Raw genomic sequence first — 19,762 nt, 5'->3', positions numbered from 1 at the left:
CCACAACCTCTGCGTTTCTGAAAAGACCCACTCCCAACAGACAGAGTTTGTATTTATTTCAATAAAATCTTTACAATGCAGCTCATAGACAGCAAATGTAGTGCCCCCCCCCCCAGATGTTATTGGGCTCACACCAGTCCCAGCAGCCTGGCCAATGGTCAAGAGTGATGGGAAGGGGCACCATTTTGGCTGCCTCTTCTAGCTAATGCCTCTTCTAGCAAATGCAATGGACACCCAAGTTCAACATGGTGAAGCAATTATAATTGGTCTGTGAATACCCATCAGGTTCAAATGAAAACACTGAAACTTTTTAATCCCAATTTGGGAATCCCAAACAGAACTACTCTCTTCTACAAGTCTGCTGCACTCCCCTCTCCCCCAAAATACTCTACCTTGAGATTAATGAAATCAGGTTCACCTCTGAAATCATTATTGGATTATATCCCTTAAAGATATCTATGTATCCAGATGACATATTGCTTTTTTATATCAGCATCCTATATTTCTTTCCAGAACTCCTGTAAGGAAAGTAATTGATAGATTTTCATATCAGGATTCAAAGCTAATATGCATAAATCAACACAGCTACAGTCTTTAGGAGTAAAGACAGCACTGCAGAGGCTGTCTCAAACATATGTCCCTTTGAGTTATCTTTCTTTGGATTTTGATATTTGGATTGAATATTACCCCCCAAAGCCTGTGATCTGTACAAAGCTAATTATATGCAGCTATTAAAGCAGATTGCAGGAGACACTGACAGTTGGAAAGGCCTAATGACCAGCTGGGATGGAAAATTTCTCTGTTGTCAAAGGGTAATTCTGCCAAGATTTTTGTGCTATTTTATTTGCTACTAACATGAATACTTAAGCCCCAGTAGTTGGTTGGTTTGTCTGGGTTTATTTATTTATTTAAAGTATAATAAGCAATCATTTGAGATTGAGTGTTTGGCAGGGGGTGGGCAGGCAGAGCAATGCCATAATTCCTGCTTTAATTATGATATGTCTGTTTTAGAACTCTTGCAGAAGTTGTGAAATTTTATTTCTCGCACCCCTCCCCTTGGCAGCCCAGGAAGCCTACATCTTTCTGAGATGTGTTGTGCCCTGTGTAGCATAAAGTTCCATGAAATGAGAGCAGAGTGGGTATTTTTGACCATCAGTGGTACAGATGGAAAATGCTTCCCGTTCTTCTCCAAATGTTATCTTTCAATAAGATTCGCAATGTGTGAGACCAGTCTGACAGCCAGTCTTGAGAGTCTCCCCCCCCCGTGTGTTTGTGTGTAGCCAACCAGACTTGGAGTGGAGGGTTCAAATCAGCTACTCAGCCACAATACTCAACCGCATACCTACTCCGACATTTGATGTCACTGGACCTCTGCTGTGGAATGCACTTCCAGCAGAGATTCGGCAGGCTTTTGATTTTCAGGAGTGTCTTGAAGATCTTTTTATATAGACAGGCTATAGACAGGCTTATGCAACTGTTTAATTGTATAAACTCGGCCAATCATTTCAATGATTTAGTATTGTTTTTATTGTGTCTTATATTGCACATACCACTGCTGAGGGTCTTGGCAAACTACTTGATTTTTCTGCCTGTTGTAGCAATTGTAATGTGCTAGGTGCTATATGATTTTTAATTGTGTTCCTTTTGCTTCTTTTATCCTTACATAGCCTTTTATTCTATTCCAATTTGCATTCCATAGAATTTAAATTGCAATTCAATATAAGAAATAAAAGAAACAATAAAAATGCAATTATAATCAATATGAATATTTAACATAGACAAGCTACTGACCACCTGAACGAACCTCACAGACCACTGGTGGTCTACTCCATGCTTCTGTAAGTACAGTAGTAGAAGAATGTGCCAGTACTCCATACTGGTGAGTACGTGTGTGTGGGTGTGTGGGGTGTGGGTGTGGGTGTGTGTACTTAAAAACTGAAAGTTCATACAAAAAAGAATATCAAGAAATGGAATATAACAGCTTTTCAAGAAATACCTTGCTATTTTGGAAGCTGAAAACTTGGCTTTCTGCCGTTGTCCATCAAGGCATGAGTACCATCTGTCTACCTCTTCTTTTTTAAGACCTTGGCAAGTCTCATATCCAGACACTTGGTATGAGACACAAGAGAAAATATTTCAATTAAGTTTTGCCATCCAGACTGTTTAAGCCACTGATTGACAGCAGTTGAAATCCAGGCTGGCTAGCCAAAACATTTTTCTAAAAGTAACACCTATATTGTTATAACAGTTCCACCCTGGAGGGGGAAGTTATTTCCGATTGCAAACTATGCCAATACTGTTGATCATTTTACTGCAACTGTTGCCGCTAGTAGAACAAACTGGCTTATCCTGGATGTAAATATGGTGAGTGTGAATGTTCTCATAGTATTTGTTGTGTTGTTTAGTTGTTTAGTTGTGTCCGACTCTTCGTGACCCCATGGACCAGAGCATGCCAGGCACTCCTGTCTTCCACTGCCTCCCGTAGTTTGGTCAGACCCATGTTGGTAGCTTTGAGAACACTGTCCAACCATCTCGTCCTCTGTCATCCCCTTCTCCTTGTGCCCTCCATCTCACCCAACATCAGGGTCTTTTCCAGGGTCTTCTCTTCTCATGAGGTGGCCAAAGTATAGGGCTTACAAAAGAGCTCCTAGGATCTTATTCATTCACCTTCAGTGCATGAGTCCCTCAACACTGGTACTTGCTTAATTTACACTTTGTTTTTTGTTTTTCTGCCACATGCCATTGACACAATAATGGATTTATACTAGACCATCCAGATATCATTTCACTTTATTAACTGTTCTGTGATGCTTTCTCAGTATTATCTCGTTATTGTCAACTGAAGGGGCATTCTTGCGCTGTAGTACAACAAAAGCAGGTGGAAAGAACCTGGAACATTTGTGACACGACAAGTCACAGAACCTGGAACATTTGTGACACGACAAGTCACAGTATTTTAGCAGGAACCTATGGGGCATGCAGTGATTGGAAATAAACCATCGCATACTCTGCAGTGATTTTTTTGCAGCCACTTTCCCTTCGGGGCACCTTATGGATCAGCTTCTTTTCTTCAAACCTATGGATCAAATGAATATATTAGCTTCTTCTAAAACTGAAAGGTTGAGGGAGAAAGATGTTCTTTGGAGAGAGGAATCAAATGAGTAATGATCTGGGAATCTATGTTCAGGAGTGGTTGGTGGCCACTGAGACTAGTAGGACAGAAGGCTGATAGCCCAACAGGAGTTGATGCAGAGTCAACGACACGCAGCGCCAACTAGTTTTTGTGGGAGATTACAGTCAAACATAACTATGCATGACTGCTAGTTAGTGCATGAAGGGGTTAAAGACTACAGAGTTGTATTGCTAGATAGACTCAGGTCATGCTCCCTCTCAACTGGAGAAAAATTGAAACCTTTCCTCTTCTGTTCTTCCTCGGCATCATGTAACAAGAATGACATGTTTAAACTTGCTCCCAAGCTCACAGCATGTGTTTGGAACTATATTCTGTACTTTCTCCCCAAGAGTGTCCTGCCTGTATTTCTCCTTGCAGCTGCATGGAACAACACATGTATAAGACCTACATATCTGTAAGTAAAGCATTTTTAACTTACTTAGTAGTATGTGGTCTGTTCCTTGCAAAAGGGCTAATGCAGCTAAATGGGATAAAGAGGTCTAACAACCTATATTCCTAGTGCTATACTACTGCTCAATTTTTGTGATTGTAATACTTTGCTACTGGGCTTTCTGTCATAGCTGTCAACTTTTCCCCTTTTTAAGGGAAATTCCCTTATTCTGAATAGGATTCCTCACAAGAAAATGGAAAAGTTGACAGCTATGCTCTCTGTATGCAAGGCCCATGTTTTGAATCCAGGCACACAGCCAGTTCTCTTGTTGTTCACCCACACATGTGGGTCCACAGGGATTCAGATATTTAATTCCCCAAAGTTTTGACCACAGCCTACTTGCTGCTAAGTTCTATAATGGCAACATTGAGAGTAAGACAGAGAAAACTGACAGCTAGTGCCACCATTACCAGACTGGTAGTAAATAAGAAGACAGACAAATGATGGCTGGCTAAGGGCATACTGAGGTTGGTCGGTTACCACCCTGCTTGCCCTAATGGACCAGCATCCAAAGAAATATAATAGCAATTGATGTTGACATTTATTATAGACCTCAATATATCATTGCAGCATAAATGTATCTCTGCCATTATAAACAATAACCCATATATATTGGAAATATATATTGGAGATATACATATAGGATAGAGAGAGAGAGAGAGAGAGAGAGAGAGAGAGTTGTTGTTCAGTCATTCAGTCGTGTCCAACTCTTCGTGACCCCATGGACCAGAGCACGCCAGGCACACCTGTCTTTCACTGCCTCCCGTAGTTTGGTCAGATATATATATATATATATATATATAAACAATCTCACTTTCTTTTAAAGATGAGTAAGCACAAACCAAATCAAACCAAATCATGTCTACTCAGAAGCAGATTCTATTGAATTCAGTGGGGCTTACTCCCAAGTAAGCAGAGTTAGGACTACAGTCTTAATTAGGCTCTATTAGTAAAATGTTGTGTGTACAGTGGAACCTTGAGTTGTGGACATAATCCATCCTGGAGGCACATCTGCAACTCCTATGAGTTGCATAGAATCACAGAGTTGGAAGAGACCACAAGGGCCATCCAGTCCAACCCCCTGCCAAGCAGGAAACACCATCAAAGCATTCCTGACAGATGGCTGTCAAGCCTCTGCTTAAAGACCTCCAAAGAAGGCCATATTGTTACAAGAAACTTGAAGTGTTTGCATCCAGAAGGGCTGCATCTGCACATATGCGTGGCGCAATGTAGCACTTCTGCGCATGTGCAAGAGGCGAAACCCGGAAGTAACCTGTTCCAGTACTTCCAGGTTGCCGTGGGACGCAAGACGAAAACATGCAACCTGAAGCGGACACAACATGAGGTATGACTGTGTGTGTGTGTTTACACACATATAAAGGCTTGAATGAGGTAATAACACATCAAGACCCATCACACTGCTCAAATTATTTTCTAGTGAACTTAGGACATCCAGTGAAAATAGCCCATCATGCCTTATGTCCATACAACGTAAGAGAAGGAGACTAGTAAAGAAGTGCATTTAAAATATATGGTTACGATCCATTTAATGAAGTCATCCTGCAAAACCAAAAGCCCATCAAACTTTCAACATAAAATCCATGCCTGCTTAAATCAAATGAGTTTCAGCACTCATTGTTAAAGGCTGTCTTTGCAATCCCCAAGTAATGTAAATTCATTTAAGCGAGAGAGAGAACAAATGGTCATTTAATGAAACAGCTCCAATTTGAATGTATAAAAGGAAATAAGAATGGTTCTGCATTAGCCTTGCTGTGGTAAGATTTTTAGCAGTTGTCAAAGGTCAATGAGCACATAGGCTTTTCCAAAGAACCAAGGGAAGTGATACATTATTTGTCACTCTCAGACACCTGCTGTTTTACTCAAATGTAGGTGGATTCCATATTGTTACAAGAAATTAGTACTACCACCTCTACTTCTCTAAGTAGAAAGACACAAGGTTCAACTTTTTTCAGTCTTGCCATGTGATGAGAGAGTGAGAGTGTGTATTCACTGGAGACAGAAAAACATCTAGGCTGAAAATGCCATCTTGCAATGCAGTATCTGTTCCCTGAAGCAAACAGTCAGGGCTGGCCAATGCCCATTGCAACAGGTAGCACAGATGGCAAGAAGCCCAATAGTGGAGCACCATCTTGTGGGCAGAAGAGCAAGAAAAGTAACTCTAGTTAAGTCATTCCTGCTTAACTATGATTATATACAGCCAACTGCTCCCATTTTGGGTTGATCTCGATGCCACTGGAATTGCCATGGAGGGCTGACACTATGCAGTACCACTGCATCTTGCTCTTCTCATTCATTTCTTGGGTAAAGTAAAGGTAAAGGGACCCCTGACCGTTAGGTCCAGTCACAGACAACTCTGGGGTTGCGATGCTCATCTTGCTGTGCTGGCCGAGCTTCCGGGTCATGTGGCCAGCATGACAAAGCCGCTTCTGGCGAACCAGAGCAGCGCACGGAAATGCCATTTACCTTCCCGCCAGAGCAGTACCTATTTATCTACTTGCACTTTGACGTGCTTTCGAACTGCTAGGTTGGCAGTAGCAGGTACCGAACAACGGGAGCTCACCCTGTCGCGGGGATTCGAACCACTGACCTTCTGATCAGCAAGCCCTAGGCTCTGTGGTTTAGACCACAGCACCACCCACGTCCCCATTTCTTGGGTACTGGCACCCAAATCCCAAGTTTCCTTTGCTTTGGCATTGGAGTAAACCATCATCTTACAGCAAGCCAGCAAAAATTAGACAATGTCTCTGGCTCTGTGTTGTTGTTGTTGTTGTTCACTGAAGCTTGTAAGCTGCCTCACAGGCTGCTGTAGAGGGGTAAACAAGCTATAACTTTAAAACTAAGCCATGCCTTTGAGTGATGCTTTCAGCCAGACATCAGTGCTCTGAGTTCCAACTGACATCACCCCAGTTGTTATTTTTCATTTATAACAATTTTGTCACAACTGGGTTGCAGACAGCATTTACCTAGGCACTGTATTTACAGACAGGGTTAATGTTTACTTCCTTTGTATCTGCTTGTTGGCATCCGTCCAGCTTGAGAGACAATGCAAGACTGCCCCTTTGAAGTCAAGCCACTGGAGAGTTACGGCACCTGCTGTGGCTGTAGAGACCAATATGGAAGAGGCATGTTTTGTTGCAGCTGAGGCAGATGAAGCCATCCAGTTTGGTTGTTACAGATACACCATGGTGTTTCTTCTCTGTGTGCTCTTCCCAGAAGGCATACTAACAGATGTGCAACTAAATACCTTAGGGAGTTATTAATTATAAAGTGTCTGCATAAAGGTAAAGGTACCCCTGACCATTAGGTCCAGTCCCGGACGACTCCAGGGTTGCGGCGCTCATCTTGCTCTATAGGCCGAGGGAGCCAGCATTTGTCCGCAGACAGCTTCCGGGTCATGTGTCCTGCATGACTAAGCCGCTTCTGGCAAACCAGAGCAGCGCACGGAAACGCCGTTTATCTTCCCGCCAGAGCAGTACCTATTTACCTACTTGCACTTTGATGTGCTTTCGAACTGCTAGGTTAATAATAATAATAATAATAATAATTTATTATTTATACCCCGCCCATCTGGCCGGGTCTCCCCAGCCACTCTGGGCGGCCTCCAACAAATATCAAAATACAATACAGAGTCACAAATTAAAAACTTCCCTAAACAGGGCTGCCTTTAGGTGTTTTCTGAATGTCAGGTAGTTGTTTATTCCCTTGACTTCTGACGGGAGGGCGTTCCACAGGGCGGGCGCCACTACCGAGAAGGCCCTCTGCCTGGTTCCCTGTAGTTTTGCTTCTCGCAGTGAGGGAACCGCCAGAAGGCCCTCGGCGCTGGATCTCAGTGTCCGGGCTGATTGATGGGGGTGGAGACGCTCCTTCAGGTATACGGGACCGAGGCCGTTTAGGGCTTTAAAGGTCAACACCAACACTTTGAATTGTGCTCGGAAACGTACTGGGAGCCAATGCAGATCTCTCAGGACCGGTGTTATGTGGTCCCGGCGGCCACTCCCAGTCACCAGTCTAGCTGCCGCATTCTGGATTAATTGCAGTTTCCGGGTCACCTTCAAAGGTAGCCCCACGTAGAGCGCATTGCAGTAGTCCAAGCGGGAGATAACCAGAGCATGCACCACTCTGACAAGACAGTCTGCGGGCAGGTAGGGTCTCAGCCTGCGTACCAGATGGAGCTGGTAGACAGCCGCCCTGGACACAGAATTAACCTGCGCTTCCATGGACAGCTGTGAGTCCAAAATGACTCCCAGGCTGCGCACCTGGTCCTTCAGGGGCACAGTTACCCCATTCAGGACCAGGGAGTCCCCCACACCCGCCCGCCTCCTGTCCCCCAAAAACAGTACTTCTGTCTTGTCAGGATTCAACCTCAATCTGTTAGCCGCCATCCATCCTCCAACAGCCTCCAGGCACTCACACAGGACCTTCACCGCCTTCACTGGTTCTGATTTAAAAGAGAGGTAGAGCTGGGTGTCATCTGCATATTGATGAACACCCAACCCAAACCCCCTGATGATCTCTCCCAGCGGCTTCATATAGATATTAAAAAGCATGGGGGAGAGGACAGAACCCTGAGGCACCCCACAAGTGAGAGCCCAGGGGTCTGAACACTCATCCCCCACCACCACTTTCTGAACACGGCCCAGGAGGAAAGAGCGGAACCACTGTATAACAGTGCCCCCAGCTCCCAACCCCTCTAGCCGGTCCAGAAGGATGTTATGATCGATGGTGTCAAAGGCCGCTGAGAGATCCAGCAGAACCAGGAAACAGCTCTCACCTTTGTCCCTAGCCCGCCGGAGATCATCAACCAGCGCGACCAAGGCAGTTTCAGTCCCATGATGAGGCCTGAATCCTGATTGGAAGGGATCCAAATGGTCCGCATCTTCCAGGCGTGCTTGGAGTTGTTCAGCAACCACCCGCTCAATCACCTTGCCCAAGAATGGTAAATTTGAGACTGGGCGATAGTTGGCCATATTGGCCGGGTCTAGAGATGTTTTTTTAAGAAGCGGTTTAATGACCGCCTCTTTCAGCGGGTCTGGAAAGATTCCCTCGCAGAGGGAAGCATTCACCACCGCGCAGAGGCCATCGCCCAGCCCTTCCCGGCTAGCTTTTATAAGCCAGGATGGGCAAGGATCTAGGAGACAGGTGGTCGGTTTCACTCGTCCAAGCAGCCTGTCCACATCCTCGGAGGTAACAGATTGGAATTGATCCCATGAAACATGACTAGACAGGGCTCTAGCACTCTCCCGCCCCGGCCCTGCTCCCACGGTGGAGTCTACCTCCTTCTGAATCTGAGCGACTTTATCTGCAAAAAACTTTGCAAAAGCATTGCAGGAGATCTTGGGGTCCCTACCAGACCCCGGTGACAAAGGTGGTTCTGCTAGGTTGCGAACCACCTGGAAGAGTCTCCTGCTGCTGTTTTCTGCAGATGCAATAGAAACAGCGAAGGTTGGCAGGAGCCAGGACCGAAACAATGGGAGCTCACCTCATTGCTGGGATTTGATGTCTCCATAGATGATACCAAAAAGCATTTAGGGAAATCTGGATTCTCAGTCCCACTAACACACAATCTGCCCACCAGCTTACTTAACCTTTTGTACTTTCCCTAACATCTCTCCTTTCTGGGGATGCCCCTATGATGCTTGCTGCAGTTCATATCCTGTTTGCTGGTCAAGTACTTCCTCCATCACTCCCAAGACACACACAATTAATGTCCAACCTCCAGGATCCCTTGCTTTGGCATCTAATATCAGCAAACCAGGCAAAATTCCTGTCTACTAGTTGGATTAAAAAAAAAAGTGTAAGAGGCCTTCTGTGCTCTTATAGCAGAACAGCAGCATGTGCATTTAAAATAAATACTTGTGTTAACTGTGTACGGTCACAACAATGCTTGCAAAACAATGTTCTGAGCTGGAGCCGATTTCACCAAGCAGTTGTTGCTTGGATGTGTTTGCTAAGGAGATGGTTAATTTTGAAATAATTACCTGCTTCATTCATTTACTTTGGTTATATATTTTGAATTAGTTAAATTTATATGTAGCTCATTACTAATTGTGTTCACAGGTGGAGTTTAGCTTGATGTATATACTCAGAGCAAATATGGAAGAAACAATAGATATCACATAATCCTATTTCTAAATGAGCTAAAGGTACAGCTGGGGAGCAAACTGGGCTATGCCTGTTAGATATTTAAATCCATTAGCTAGTTAACTTCATTGTTGGTTTAGTTAAGTATTATATTTAGATTTTGGATTTATATTTTCTCTATATATATTCACAGCAATGCTTAGTGGTCCGGCATTTAAAACATTAGTACTTTATGTAAAGAGATTTGGTCAGCATGAAGGTTAAATTTGACTGTGTTTCTTCATGCAAGAAAAGCCACAATAGTCATACTTTTTATTGCAGGTTTTCTTCATAAAAAGTGAATAAATGCAGGAAGCAGTCTTTGGCAGGTTAACTTTTAGAGATGGAGTGCTGTGATAAGTTAGTATATTTTCCAGGCCTTCAAAAAAGGAAACTAGAATAAATTTGATCTTAATAGAGTTTTAAGGACCTTACTTTTAAAGGGTTGCCCTTCAGATTTCCATCTGTAAATCTTGTTAGCTGGTTTAGTAGGTAGGTTGACATGTTAGATTTGTCTACACTCTTTTGTTATACAGGCAAAAGCATTTATCATGTAAAATATTGAAACTTTTTTTTTGTAGGTTCTGGCATAAATGGTAAGTATATGCATTTGAGGAAACTTGGGATTCACATCCCAGCCCAGTTCATGCACACTCAAGCACACACCCATCCTTCCCCATGGTCAGGAAACCATAAGCCACCACCCCATCCATCTCATACATAGACACACACAACCCCCCATCTATATACATAAACACATATCCCCCATTTATGCACACACACACACACACACAGAAAACCACCCCTGTCCATATACACACACCAAGCCCTCACCACAACTCACACATTCCCCATTCATAGCACATAACATATGCATGCACACACATCACAAATGCACACCCAGAGACAACCCCCTAGTCCACACACACACCACTAATCCATGCACACAGACATGCCACCATCCCCTCATCCACAACACACCATGCCCTCATCCCAGTACACGCATCTCCCAAACCAACTACACATGCACACACATCCTCCAGTCCATACATATATACAGCCACATCCATCCATGCATCCATCCGTAGACACCATCCCCTCATCCCAACATTGACATCCACCCCATCTAACCACACAAATCCCTTTATCCATCCACAGACATCTCCCCCTTCTGTCCACACACTCCCATCTATTTACATACATATACACATTGACACACACTAATTATTGTTTACTCCAATGCCAAAATAAAAGGAAAGCTGCAGATGAAAGCAGATAGAGGTAGAAATGGGATTTTGCACTTCACAGTGTCAGCCTACATGGGGACTGTTGGTGCTTAATTATCAGTTTAAACCTTGAATGGTTTAACAGCAAGTGCCTTTTCCCAGGGAACTCTAGCCCTGTTAGGGCAACAGTGGTCTCCTAACAACTCTCAGCACCATTACTGAGGTGCTGGACACGGAGGTCCAGCACTGAGGGCCTTCTGGCTATTCCCTCACTGTGACAAGCTACAGGGAACCAGGCAGAGGGCCTTCTCGGTAGTGGCGCCTGCCCTGTGGAATGCCCTCCCATCAGATGTCAAAGAGATAAACAACTACCTGACATTTAGAAGACATCTGAAGGCAGCCCTGTTTAGGGAAGTTTTTATTGTGTGACATTTTAATGTATTTTTAATCTTTGTTGGAAGCCACCCAGAGTGGCTGGGGAAACCCAGCCAGATGGGCGGGGTACAAATAAATTATTATTATTATTATTATTATTATTATTATTATTATTATTATTATTATTATTATTAACAAGCTACAGTTTCCACGATTCTTTGGGAGAAGCCAAGACCATTTAAAGTGGTGTGATACTGCTTTAAGTGTGTAGTGCAGATAAGGCCTTGGTTACGTCAATAATCCAGAGCAACCAGCTGTGCGCAGACATGGTGACTTGAAATCCTTCTAATTACTGATGGAAAGATCTGTGGGCAAGGTTCCCTGGAAGACAGGTTTATTTTATATCCGAAAGAGATGGAAAGTGTGACAACAGAAAGGGCAAATAAAACAAAACATCAAGATGCTATAGACACATAAATATAAGGTATAGAATTGACGTTTTAGTGCTCTTCTACATATTTGAAAAACAATACACATTTTAAGTAATCAGTCCATATCAGATGATATTAATCTTTGTGGAGCTTTAACTCCAAAGCCTATCAAATGTGTTTTGCACCATTAACTTTTGCTCCCTCACATCTTTCATGAGATAGTGATGACCATCCTTTACAATGAAGTATTTCTTATCCTTATTGTTATACTTTGCAAATATTATGTAGATTACTATTATGTCCCCTGGAAAAGCATCTCTGCAATTTTACTGCAGCTCTGGCCCACTATCTATAATCTATATTGCTTTGCAGTAAACCCACAAGAAGCAAGTTTAGTGATTGATTAAATGCCTCGGCTTTGCAGTGATTGCTACTCAATCGCAGAAACTGTTTATTGTACACTACAAACAAATAGATAACATCTTTTAATTATTGATTACAGTCCTACCAACCAATGCTGCCCTTATTAAAGGATAGATAACATCAAATTCAGCAATTTTAATGTGTGCCCCTGCAAGATTAATTTAATGAATCCCTAAAGAGATTGATCAACTTTTCATGTCTATTGACCAAGGCTAGCTAGTTTCTTGGAATGTATGTTGTGATGAACTCATATGTTTAGCCAACATATTGGTGAATTATGCAATTCAGCCAGGCAATCAGCTAATCTACAGGAGCCTCACATGAGGCAGTTACTCTGACTTACAAAGGCATCAGGTAGTTAAGCTTTTAATGTGGTCTGGGGACAGAGTTGGATAAGCGATATTTAAACAAACAAAGAAAGAAAAACAGTGAAAGTCACATTTAGCCAAGAAGGACACCCAACTCTGATTTTATAGAATAAGAGTTTAGGCCAGGAAATATTTTTCCTTTTTCAAGGCAGCTTACACATAAAAACAAGAATTGCTAAAAACATAGAAAAAGCAATCATTAAAAATACAACTGAACATTAATAGAATCAAAACAATATACATATATAAACTCTTTTTAAAACATACAAATAATTACAATGAAATCATGTCACCACCCCTTTCATTTAAAGCAGTCAATTTCCAAAAACCTGTTAGAACAAGGCTTCTTCTCCTGTTGGCAGAGGGACAACAAGGAAGGAGCCAGTCTAGCTTCCCCAGGGAGGGGATTTCAGAGTCTAGGAGCAGCCACCAAGGAGAGCTTTTCCTTCGTCCCTTCCAAGCATGCCTGTGAGGGTAGCAGTACTGAGAGAAGGGTCTCCATTGAAGATCTCAAAACTGGAGCAGGTTCATATGAGGGAATATGGTCTTTCAGATAGTGTGGACATAAGCAATGTAGGGTTTCATAGGTCATAATCAGCACTTTGAATTGTGACCAGAAACACACCAGTGTCAGTGGAGCTCCCTGTAACCAGCCCCAGTTAACAATCTGGCTGCAGCTTTTTGAGGCAGCTGAATTTTCCAAGCACTTTTCAAAGGCAGCCCCACGTAGAGCACATTACAGTAATGCAGATGGGACTGTAACCAAGAAGCTTTCCAGGAAGGTAATCTCAACTTCAGACATATGTTCCAAATTCCATTTGGTATCTGGCACGGAATTTAGCTTCCTGGTGGTCTCACTGTAAAAGATGGTTTAAGTCGCTAGCCCTCAGAGTTGTTAAGAGATATAGAGTTTTGGGGGCACATATAATTTTTTTTACAAAAATGAACACCCTCTTTTGTCCTCTTTCTTTCAGCGATGCATTTCTGCTCTTCTTTAGGCTGTTTGTAAGTGGCCATTCTAGTCAAAACTACCATGTGGGCTCTTTGTGAACAATCTTACTTTGCGTGACCAGGCAGCGACCGCCCCAGTGCCCAGGGACCACCAGAAAGGAATAATGACTCATGACAACGTGTTATGGAATTAAAATTTGGCCACAACTTTATTAAACTTTCAAATGTAGGAAGACCTTGGCTTAGGCATTGGGCGTATATCCCTCCACGCCTCCCAGCTGGGGGAACTGGGGCTCCTCAGGGTAAATGGGATATGGGGGTGCTCTGTGAGATGCATGTGTACGCAGGCAGCCCATCCCATATCCCCACACGCAGTGTAGTTCACTGACAACCTTTCAGTGTTTGGCCAGTGACACCCATATTACAACCCCTGGAATCACCACTGCAGGGGGAGGGGGGGAGTCACCACTTCATGCCCCCCCCCATTTTAGGGAAGAAAAGACTAAAGGATTCCGCCCAAGGCCTTAAACCTCCAAAGTTGTGACAAATTGCTACGTGGAAGACAAAACCTGCCCATGCAGGAAAATTTCTTCCTGGTTCTTCAACAGCAACCAGTCAAAGACCGTAGCAGCACCCGCTAAACAGGAAGAAAAAGGTCAACCTGCAAACAAGAAACATTAAACTAAGGGAGGGTTGGGTTGTGAAGCTCCTGATCTGACTGCCTGGCTGCTACCGGCTCCACCCCCTATTTATGTGACTGGCTCCACCTCCCAGCAGTGTAATTTGACTTAAATGAGGCTGGGCGTGAACCTCCAAAGAATAACACTGAGAGGCAGGCCAGCCCACACAACCGGTAAGTTTTGTGGGGTTCAAAGCGCCGTGCACGATCCCGCAAAGGGCACCCATGGTGCAAAGTGTGAGTGCTCATTCCCCTGGAGATGCTGGAAAGAACAATCCTGCTGTAACTACCACACCATGTGTATTACATGGACCCCAGGCCTAAGTTCTTCCTCTGGGAGTTGAGCCTGGATGGAGGAATAGAGTTTGATGGGGAAACCCATCATAGCCAGCAAGAGCATAGGTGGTTAGGCAAAATCCCAACCCAAACAGGAAGCCCTTTATTGTCTTTCCTGCCTAGGGAGACCCAAAGGGGTGGTGGCGGCCACAAAATGCTCTAAGCTGCAATTCTGGATAGCTCACCCCATGGCGCTGCTGCCCACAGAAACAATGCCTCCTGCTTTTAGTGCTGGCACATCCTGCTACCTTCCAGCTCTATCATTTCTCTCCCCCCCCCCAGTTGCAGTTTTGAACCAGTTTCATAGGCAGAGCAGAGGGTCAAATTGGCGGCTGCTTTCCCCATCCCCACCTGATTCTCAAGCAAGGAGACACGGATGGCTGTCCAGCTTGCTTAGTTGACAGCCCTGACTGTGTTGAGCAACATTTCCAAGTTCTTGTTGGAAGATTAGTAGCTTCTAATGGCTCTCATTAGTTTATATGGCTACAGTCAGAGACCATTAAGCTTCTGTTTCAGAATATAAAAGGAGCTCATAAAATGTAGGGGAAGTATTATTTAACTTAGCTTTATTTTTCATTATGGAAACACTGCAAACAAATTAATGCATAAAACTTATAGAGGTCACCCAAAAGCTAAATTAAAGACAAAGAGGATGTGATGCTGTCAAAAGTTAGGCAATTCAAATTGCCTTTGATGTCAATGAAAGTGTTAAGCAGGTGCTTTGAACTTTTCCTGTTAAAACCAATGGGATTTTTGTTTTTGTTTTTTAAAAAAGACTTCACTTGGACTAGATCATGTCATCTGCCATTTGCAGTCTTTCCCCTTTTTCCCCTTTTCAAAAAAAGGAGAAGGACCACAGCTTAATTTGCAGAAGGTTCTAGATTCAATATCTAGCATCTTCAGGAAGGGAGGGCTAGGAGAGAATCCTGCCTGAAACCTAGAGAGCTGCTGTCAGTGTAAACAACATTGCAGTGATAACTGGTGCCCATTGCACCTGGCAGAGTGGAAGGCAAGGAGACCAGAACTACATGAAGCCATAGCCAATGACAGGCAAAGTCAACTAAAACAAGTTTTATTCCAATCCATCTCCCTGCTGAGTTCTACATGGGTAACACTGAGACTAAAGATGAGGCAGCTGACAGCTAGGGACACCCCCCTGGATGATGGGGAATAAATCAAGTACAGTCGTTGGATCCCGAACGCCTTGCAAGTCAAATGTTTTGGCTCCTGAAAGCCACAAACCTGGAAGTGAGTGTTCCGGTTTGCAAACATTCTTTGGAACCCAAACGTCCGATGATTCCTGCAGCCAATCAGAAGTCGTGCCTTGGTTTCCAAATGTTTTGGAAGTCGAACGGACTTCCGGAATGGATTCCGTTCGACATCCGAGGTACGACTGCAATATTTAATCCTAGATACCCACATTATATATGCAAATGTTTTAGCGGTTTTTATATATGCAGTTGTTCGGGGGGGGGCGTTTACAGTGCTATAGATTTCTTCAGGTTGCTTTATGGAAAGCAATTCATCCATGAAAAACAAATGCAAATAATAACAATCCCAGGTTCAATCCTGGCAACTCCAATTAAGAGGATCAGGTAACCGGTGCTGGCTGTGAATTTAATGATCTTATGGGAAGCTCTTTAGATGACCATTTGTCTTACTTCAAAATGTGTCATCCCAGTTTTGTGCAGCCCTTTAGCTATTGCTGGACTACCACTCTATTGACCCCTGACCAGTACCATGCTGGCTAGGGCTGTGGTGAGTTGGAATCCAACAGCACCTAGAGGGCCACAGGCAGCCCTACCATTAACCAGAATGAGGCAATCAGTTTAGGAAGTGAATGCTGGGGGGGGGGCAAGTATTTCCTTCTACTGGGGACTGAGCCATATGTTTAGCATGCCCAAAACTAGCCGGCTGCGCTGCATATTCACTAGATGGAAATGAAGCAGTGTGACTGCAGTGTGACTGTCCCAATACTTTTGCAGGCACAAACAATATTGAAAGCAGGAAACATATGTCTGCCCCAATAGCATCATGAGCATGAATAATCATGAATGCACAATAAAAAGGATGTCTTCAAGGGCTCAGGCCTACAATTCCCAGAATTAAATGTATGAAGTGGATGTGACCTTTAAAAAAACAAAACAAAACAAAACAAAACAAAACAAAAAACACTAGATCTGAAGGATTCAACCTTGTTTGTCATAAAGCAAAGTTGTGCCTTTAAAACATCATAGGTGTGCACTTAAAAATAAGGTGTGAACTTTGCCCCGGGGTGATATCCGTGCTGGAGGAAAAGGTTAAAGCAGGTTTGCAATGACCATGGTCTGCCAAGGGGTGGAGTGGGTGGGTTTAAAGGCAGCTGAAAGAGTTTCTTTTCAGATAAACAAACAAACAAAAAAAATCCCCCTTTTATTTTTAAACGTGCAGGCTTTCAGCGATGTAACCTCTGCTGCAAAAACTTCAAGGGGAGAAAAATGAAAGGTAACACATTCACCGATACGTTTGGTGCTGGAAAGATTAAAGTTCAACACTTCAGAGAAATCTCTTACACAGAGAAAGCGTAACCTTTAAGTTTAATGCATGCAGCTACCCTGGCAACTGACATCAACAGGGAAGGAAAACGTTACTTAACTCCACAATGTTACAGACTTGACAATGGAACTAAATTGTGGCAGAAAACCGATAAGAGTAATTGCAACCGGCTGTAGTAATGGAGGGCATCAATAGGATATTGCCATAATTAGACACCAAGTGAGAAAGGATTATGATTATGATTATTATCATTATCATTACTATGTTCCTTTTGTTCAGGGTTAGCCCCCTGGGCACAGGTGTCTCACCCCACCACTAACTCCACATTGGGTTTGCATTTTGCATTTCTTGGTAGCTGATGGATTCAGGAATGAGTCGTCAACCTGGCTCAACCTGTGCACACTATCACCCAGAGGAAGGATGGCATGGATATAAAGGTGACAAAAAAGAGTGGCTAAAATAGGTATCCATTAGTGAAATTCTGATGCCTGTTCTAGCAAAATTTTCGAGCATGGGAAACCTACAATTAGGTTTTCACCTGGCAATGAAGAGATAACAGTAGATGTTGAGTGAACATTCTCAAAGAGAGAATTCCGCAAATGGCACCAGAACTTTAAAATGTCCTCTTCCATAAAAAGGTAAAGGTAAAGGGACCCCGATCATTAAGTCCAGTCGCAGACGACTCTGGGGTTGCGGTGCTCATCTGACTTTACTGTTCAAGGGAGCTGGCGTTTGTCCGCAGACAGCTTCCGGCTCATGTGGCCAGCATGACTAAGCTGCTTCTGGTGAACCAGAGCAGCACATGGAAACATTGTTTACCTTCCCACTGGGGCGGTACCTATTTATCTACTTGCACTTGGACATGCTTTCGAACTGCTAGGTTGGCAGGAGCAGGGACTGAGCAACGGGAGCTCACCCCGTAGCAGGGATTTGAACCACTGACATTCTGATCTGCAAGCCCTAGGCTCTGTGGTTTAGACCACAGTGCCACCCGTATCCCATCCTCTTCCATAGGAACCTCCTATTTAAGTGAGGCCCATGTTCAGATTCCAGAAGCCAGATCACAATCTATTACAATGCCTTTCCATTGGATACTTATAGTGCCGGTGCCCAGTGGCAGAGCTTTATGCTCCGGCACCAAGGGGTGGAGAGCAGGCGGGGGCAAGGCTGGCACGCTTCCCGGGGGCATGGCACGCCACCCGCAGGGGTGTGGTGTGTGTCCTGGGGGTGTGGCACACCGCCTGTGGGGGCTTGGCGCCCAGAGCGAGCAGGGGGACAGCCGCAATGGCACCCCACCGTTATGACACTGTCGGGGGCAGTGCGCTCCCCCCCACACTCTTCTTCCTCTGCCAGTGCCAGTCTATTCTGCACCTTAGGTAAGGCGCGCCCGCACACACACACACACGCACACACACACAGTTAATTTCAATTTTCAAAAACAGATGTCTTGTAGAAAAAATGAAATGCACAAAACTTGAAACTGCTAAATTTATTTTAAATTGCAAGAATAAGTAATACAACCATCTTTGATTACCTTTCTCAAATACAAAAGAAAATGTTTTAGCATACAGATAATTTTGAATAATCTTGTGGATTTTGATGTTAACATTTAAGTCTCTTAAAAGTTTCAGTTTCAGACACATCAAAGTCTCACTTTGCATGCCTTTTCCTTTGCAAAATTTGTTACCAATTCTTTCGGCTCAAGTGCTGGTGCTTGGGCATGTTCAACTGATATAGCGGCCAAGGCAATTAGTCTCTTTTGCAACATTGTTCAGTGTATGTAAGTTTTTATAAGTTTGAGCTTTAAAAACCTGCATTCACTGCTTGCCGCAGACACTGGAAATGTGAGAAGGATCCTTAGAGCAACAGAAACATTAGGCACATTATCCAGGAGTTTTTGTTGTAGTATGAAGAGAAGTACTTCAGAATCAATATAGTTGTTTCCATTGTGCATCAATTGCTTTTTCCAAACTCATGCAGGCCTTAAGTACATCTTCAGTAGTTTGTTTGTTTTTGGTTTTTTCTTTGTAGCTGATGGAATCTCTCTTCAACAGAATGTATGGCTATGTCTAATATAGCGCAGTAGAAACCTACTTAGAATTTCTGCTTTGGTGCCTCTCTTTGGGCCTCATACTCAAACTACCACTTCTTTCACCTTTTTCTAACTTGTTCTGTCTCAAAGTTTGGTAGATTCCTTGCTCCTTTGCAATCTGACTAGCATCTATCAAAACTGAACAAAAAAAAACCCCAAACAATTCACATATTTTGAGGTTGAATATATCACACTTCGTGTGATACTATCTGCTGTGGTTCATGTTGTGTCATAAACTGTCGAAAATTATCACTGCAGTAGTTAGGCCAAGTTAGCAGGGTCCCTGTAATTCAAGTCAAGCACAGTACAATCTTCTTTTGCACACTTGGCAATATTTTCACTTTTCTTGACATCCTCCTTTTTCTCTGTGTGTTTTCCAGAAATATCTCCAGTTTGTGAAACTTCTGTCTTAGAGTTTACATCATTGGTAGTAGGAACACTACATTCAGCTCCCTCAATGTTAGTTTCAACAAAAGTATAGTCATGTTGTTCTTCAATGGCTTTCTGTGTTCAAAGGCATTGCAAGAAGAACCCCTCTTGCTTTGCTTGCTCTTTAGCTTTTTCTGCCTTTCGTTTGCGGTA

General features: G+C 43.5%; 1 long non-coding RNA gene across 1 annotated transcript; it reads right to left on the bottom strand.

Moving 5' to 3' along the window:
- Positions 1-429: 429 nt before the first annotated feature.
- Positions 430-3,046, bottom strand: LOC117040363. Its single transcript, XR_004425838.1, has 3 exons — positions 3,008-3,046; positions 1,997-2,108; positions 430-518 (listed from the first exon to the last, which is right to left on the bottom strand). It is a non-coding gene; the product is annotated as an uncharacterized LOC117040363 (long non-coding RNA).
- Between the last annotated feature and the right edge of the window lie 16,716 nt (positions 3,047-19,762).

Source organism: Lacerta agilis, chromosome Z (genome assembly GCF_009819535.1).
Source record: "Lacerta agilis isolate rLacAgi1 chromosome Z, rLacAgi1.pri, whole genome shotgun sequence".
Classification (NCBI taxonomy): domain Eukaryota; kingdom Metazoa; phylum Chordata; class Lepidosauria; order Squamata; family Lacertidae; genus Lacerta; species Lacerta agilis.
Note: the sequence above shows the minus strand (reverse complement) of the source record. Positions and strands in the feature narration are given on the sequence as shown.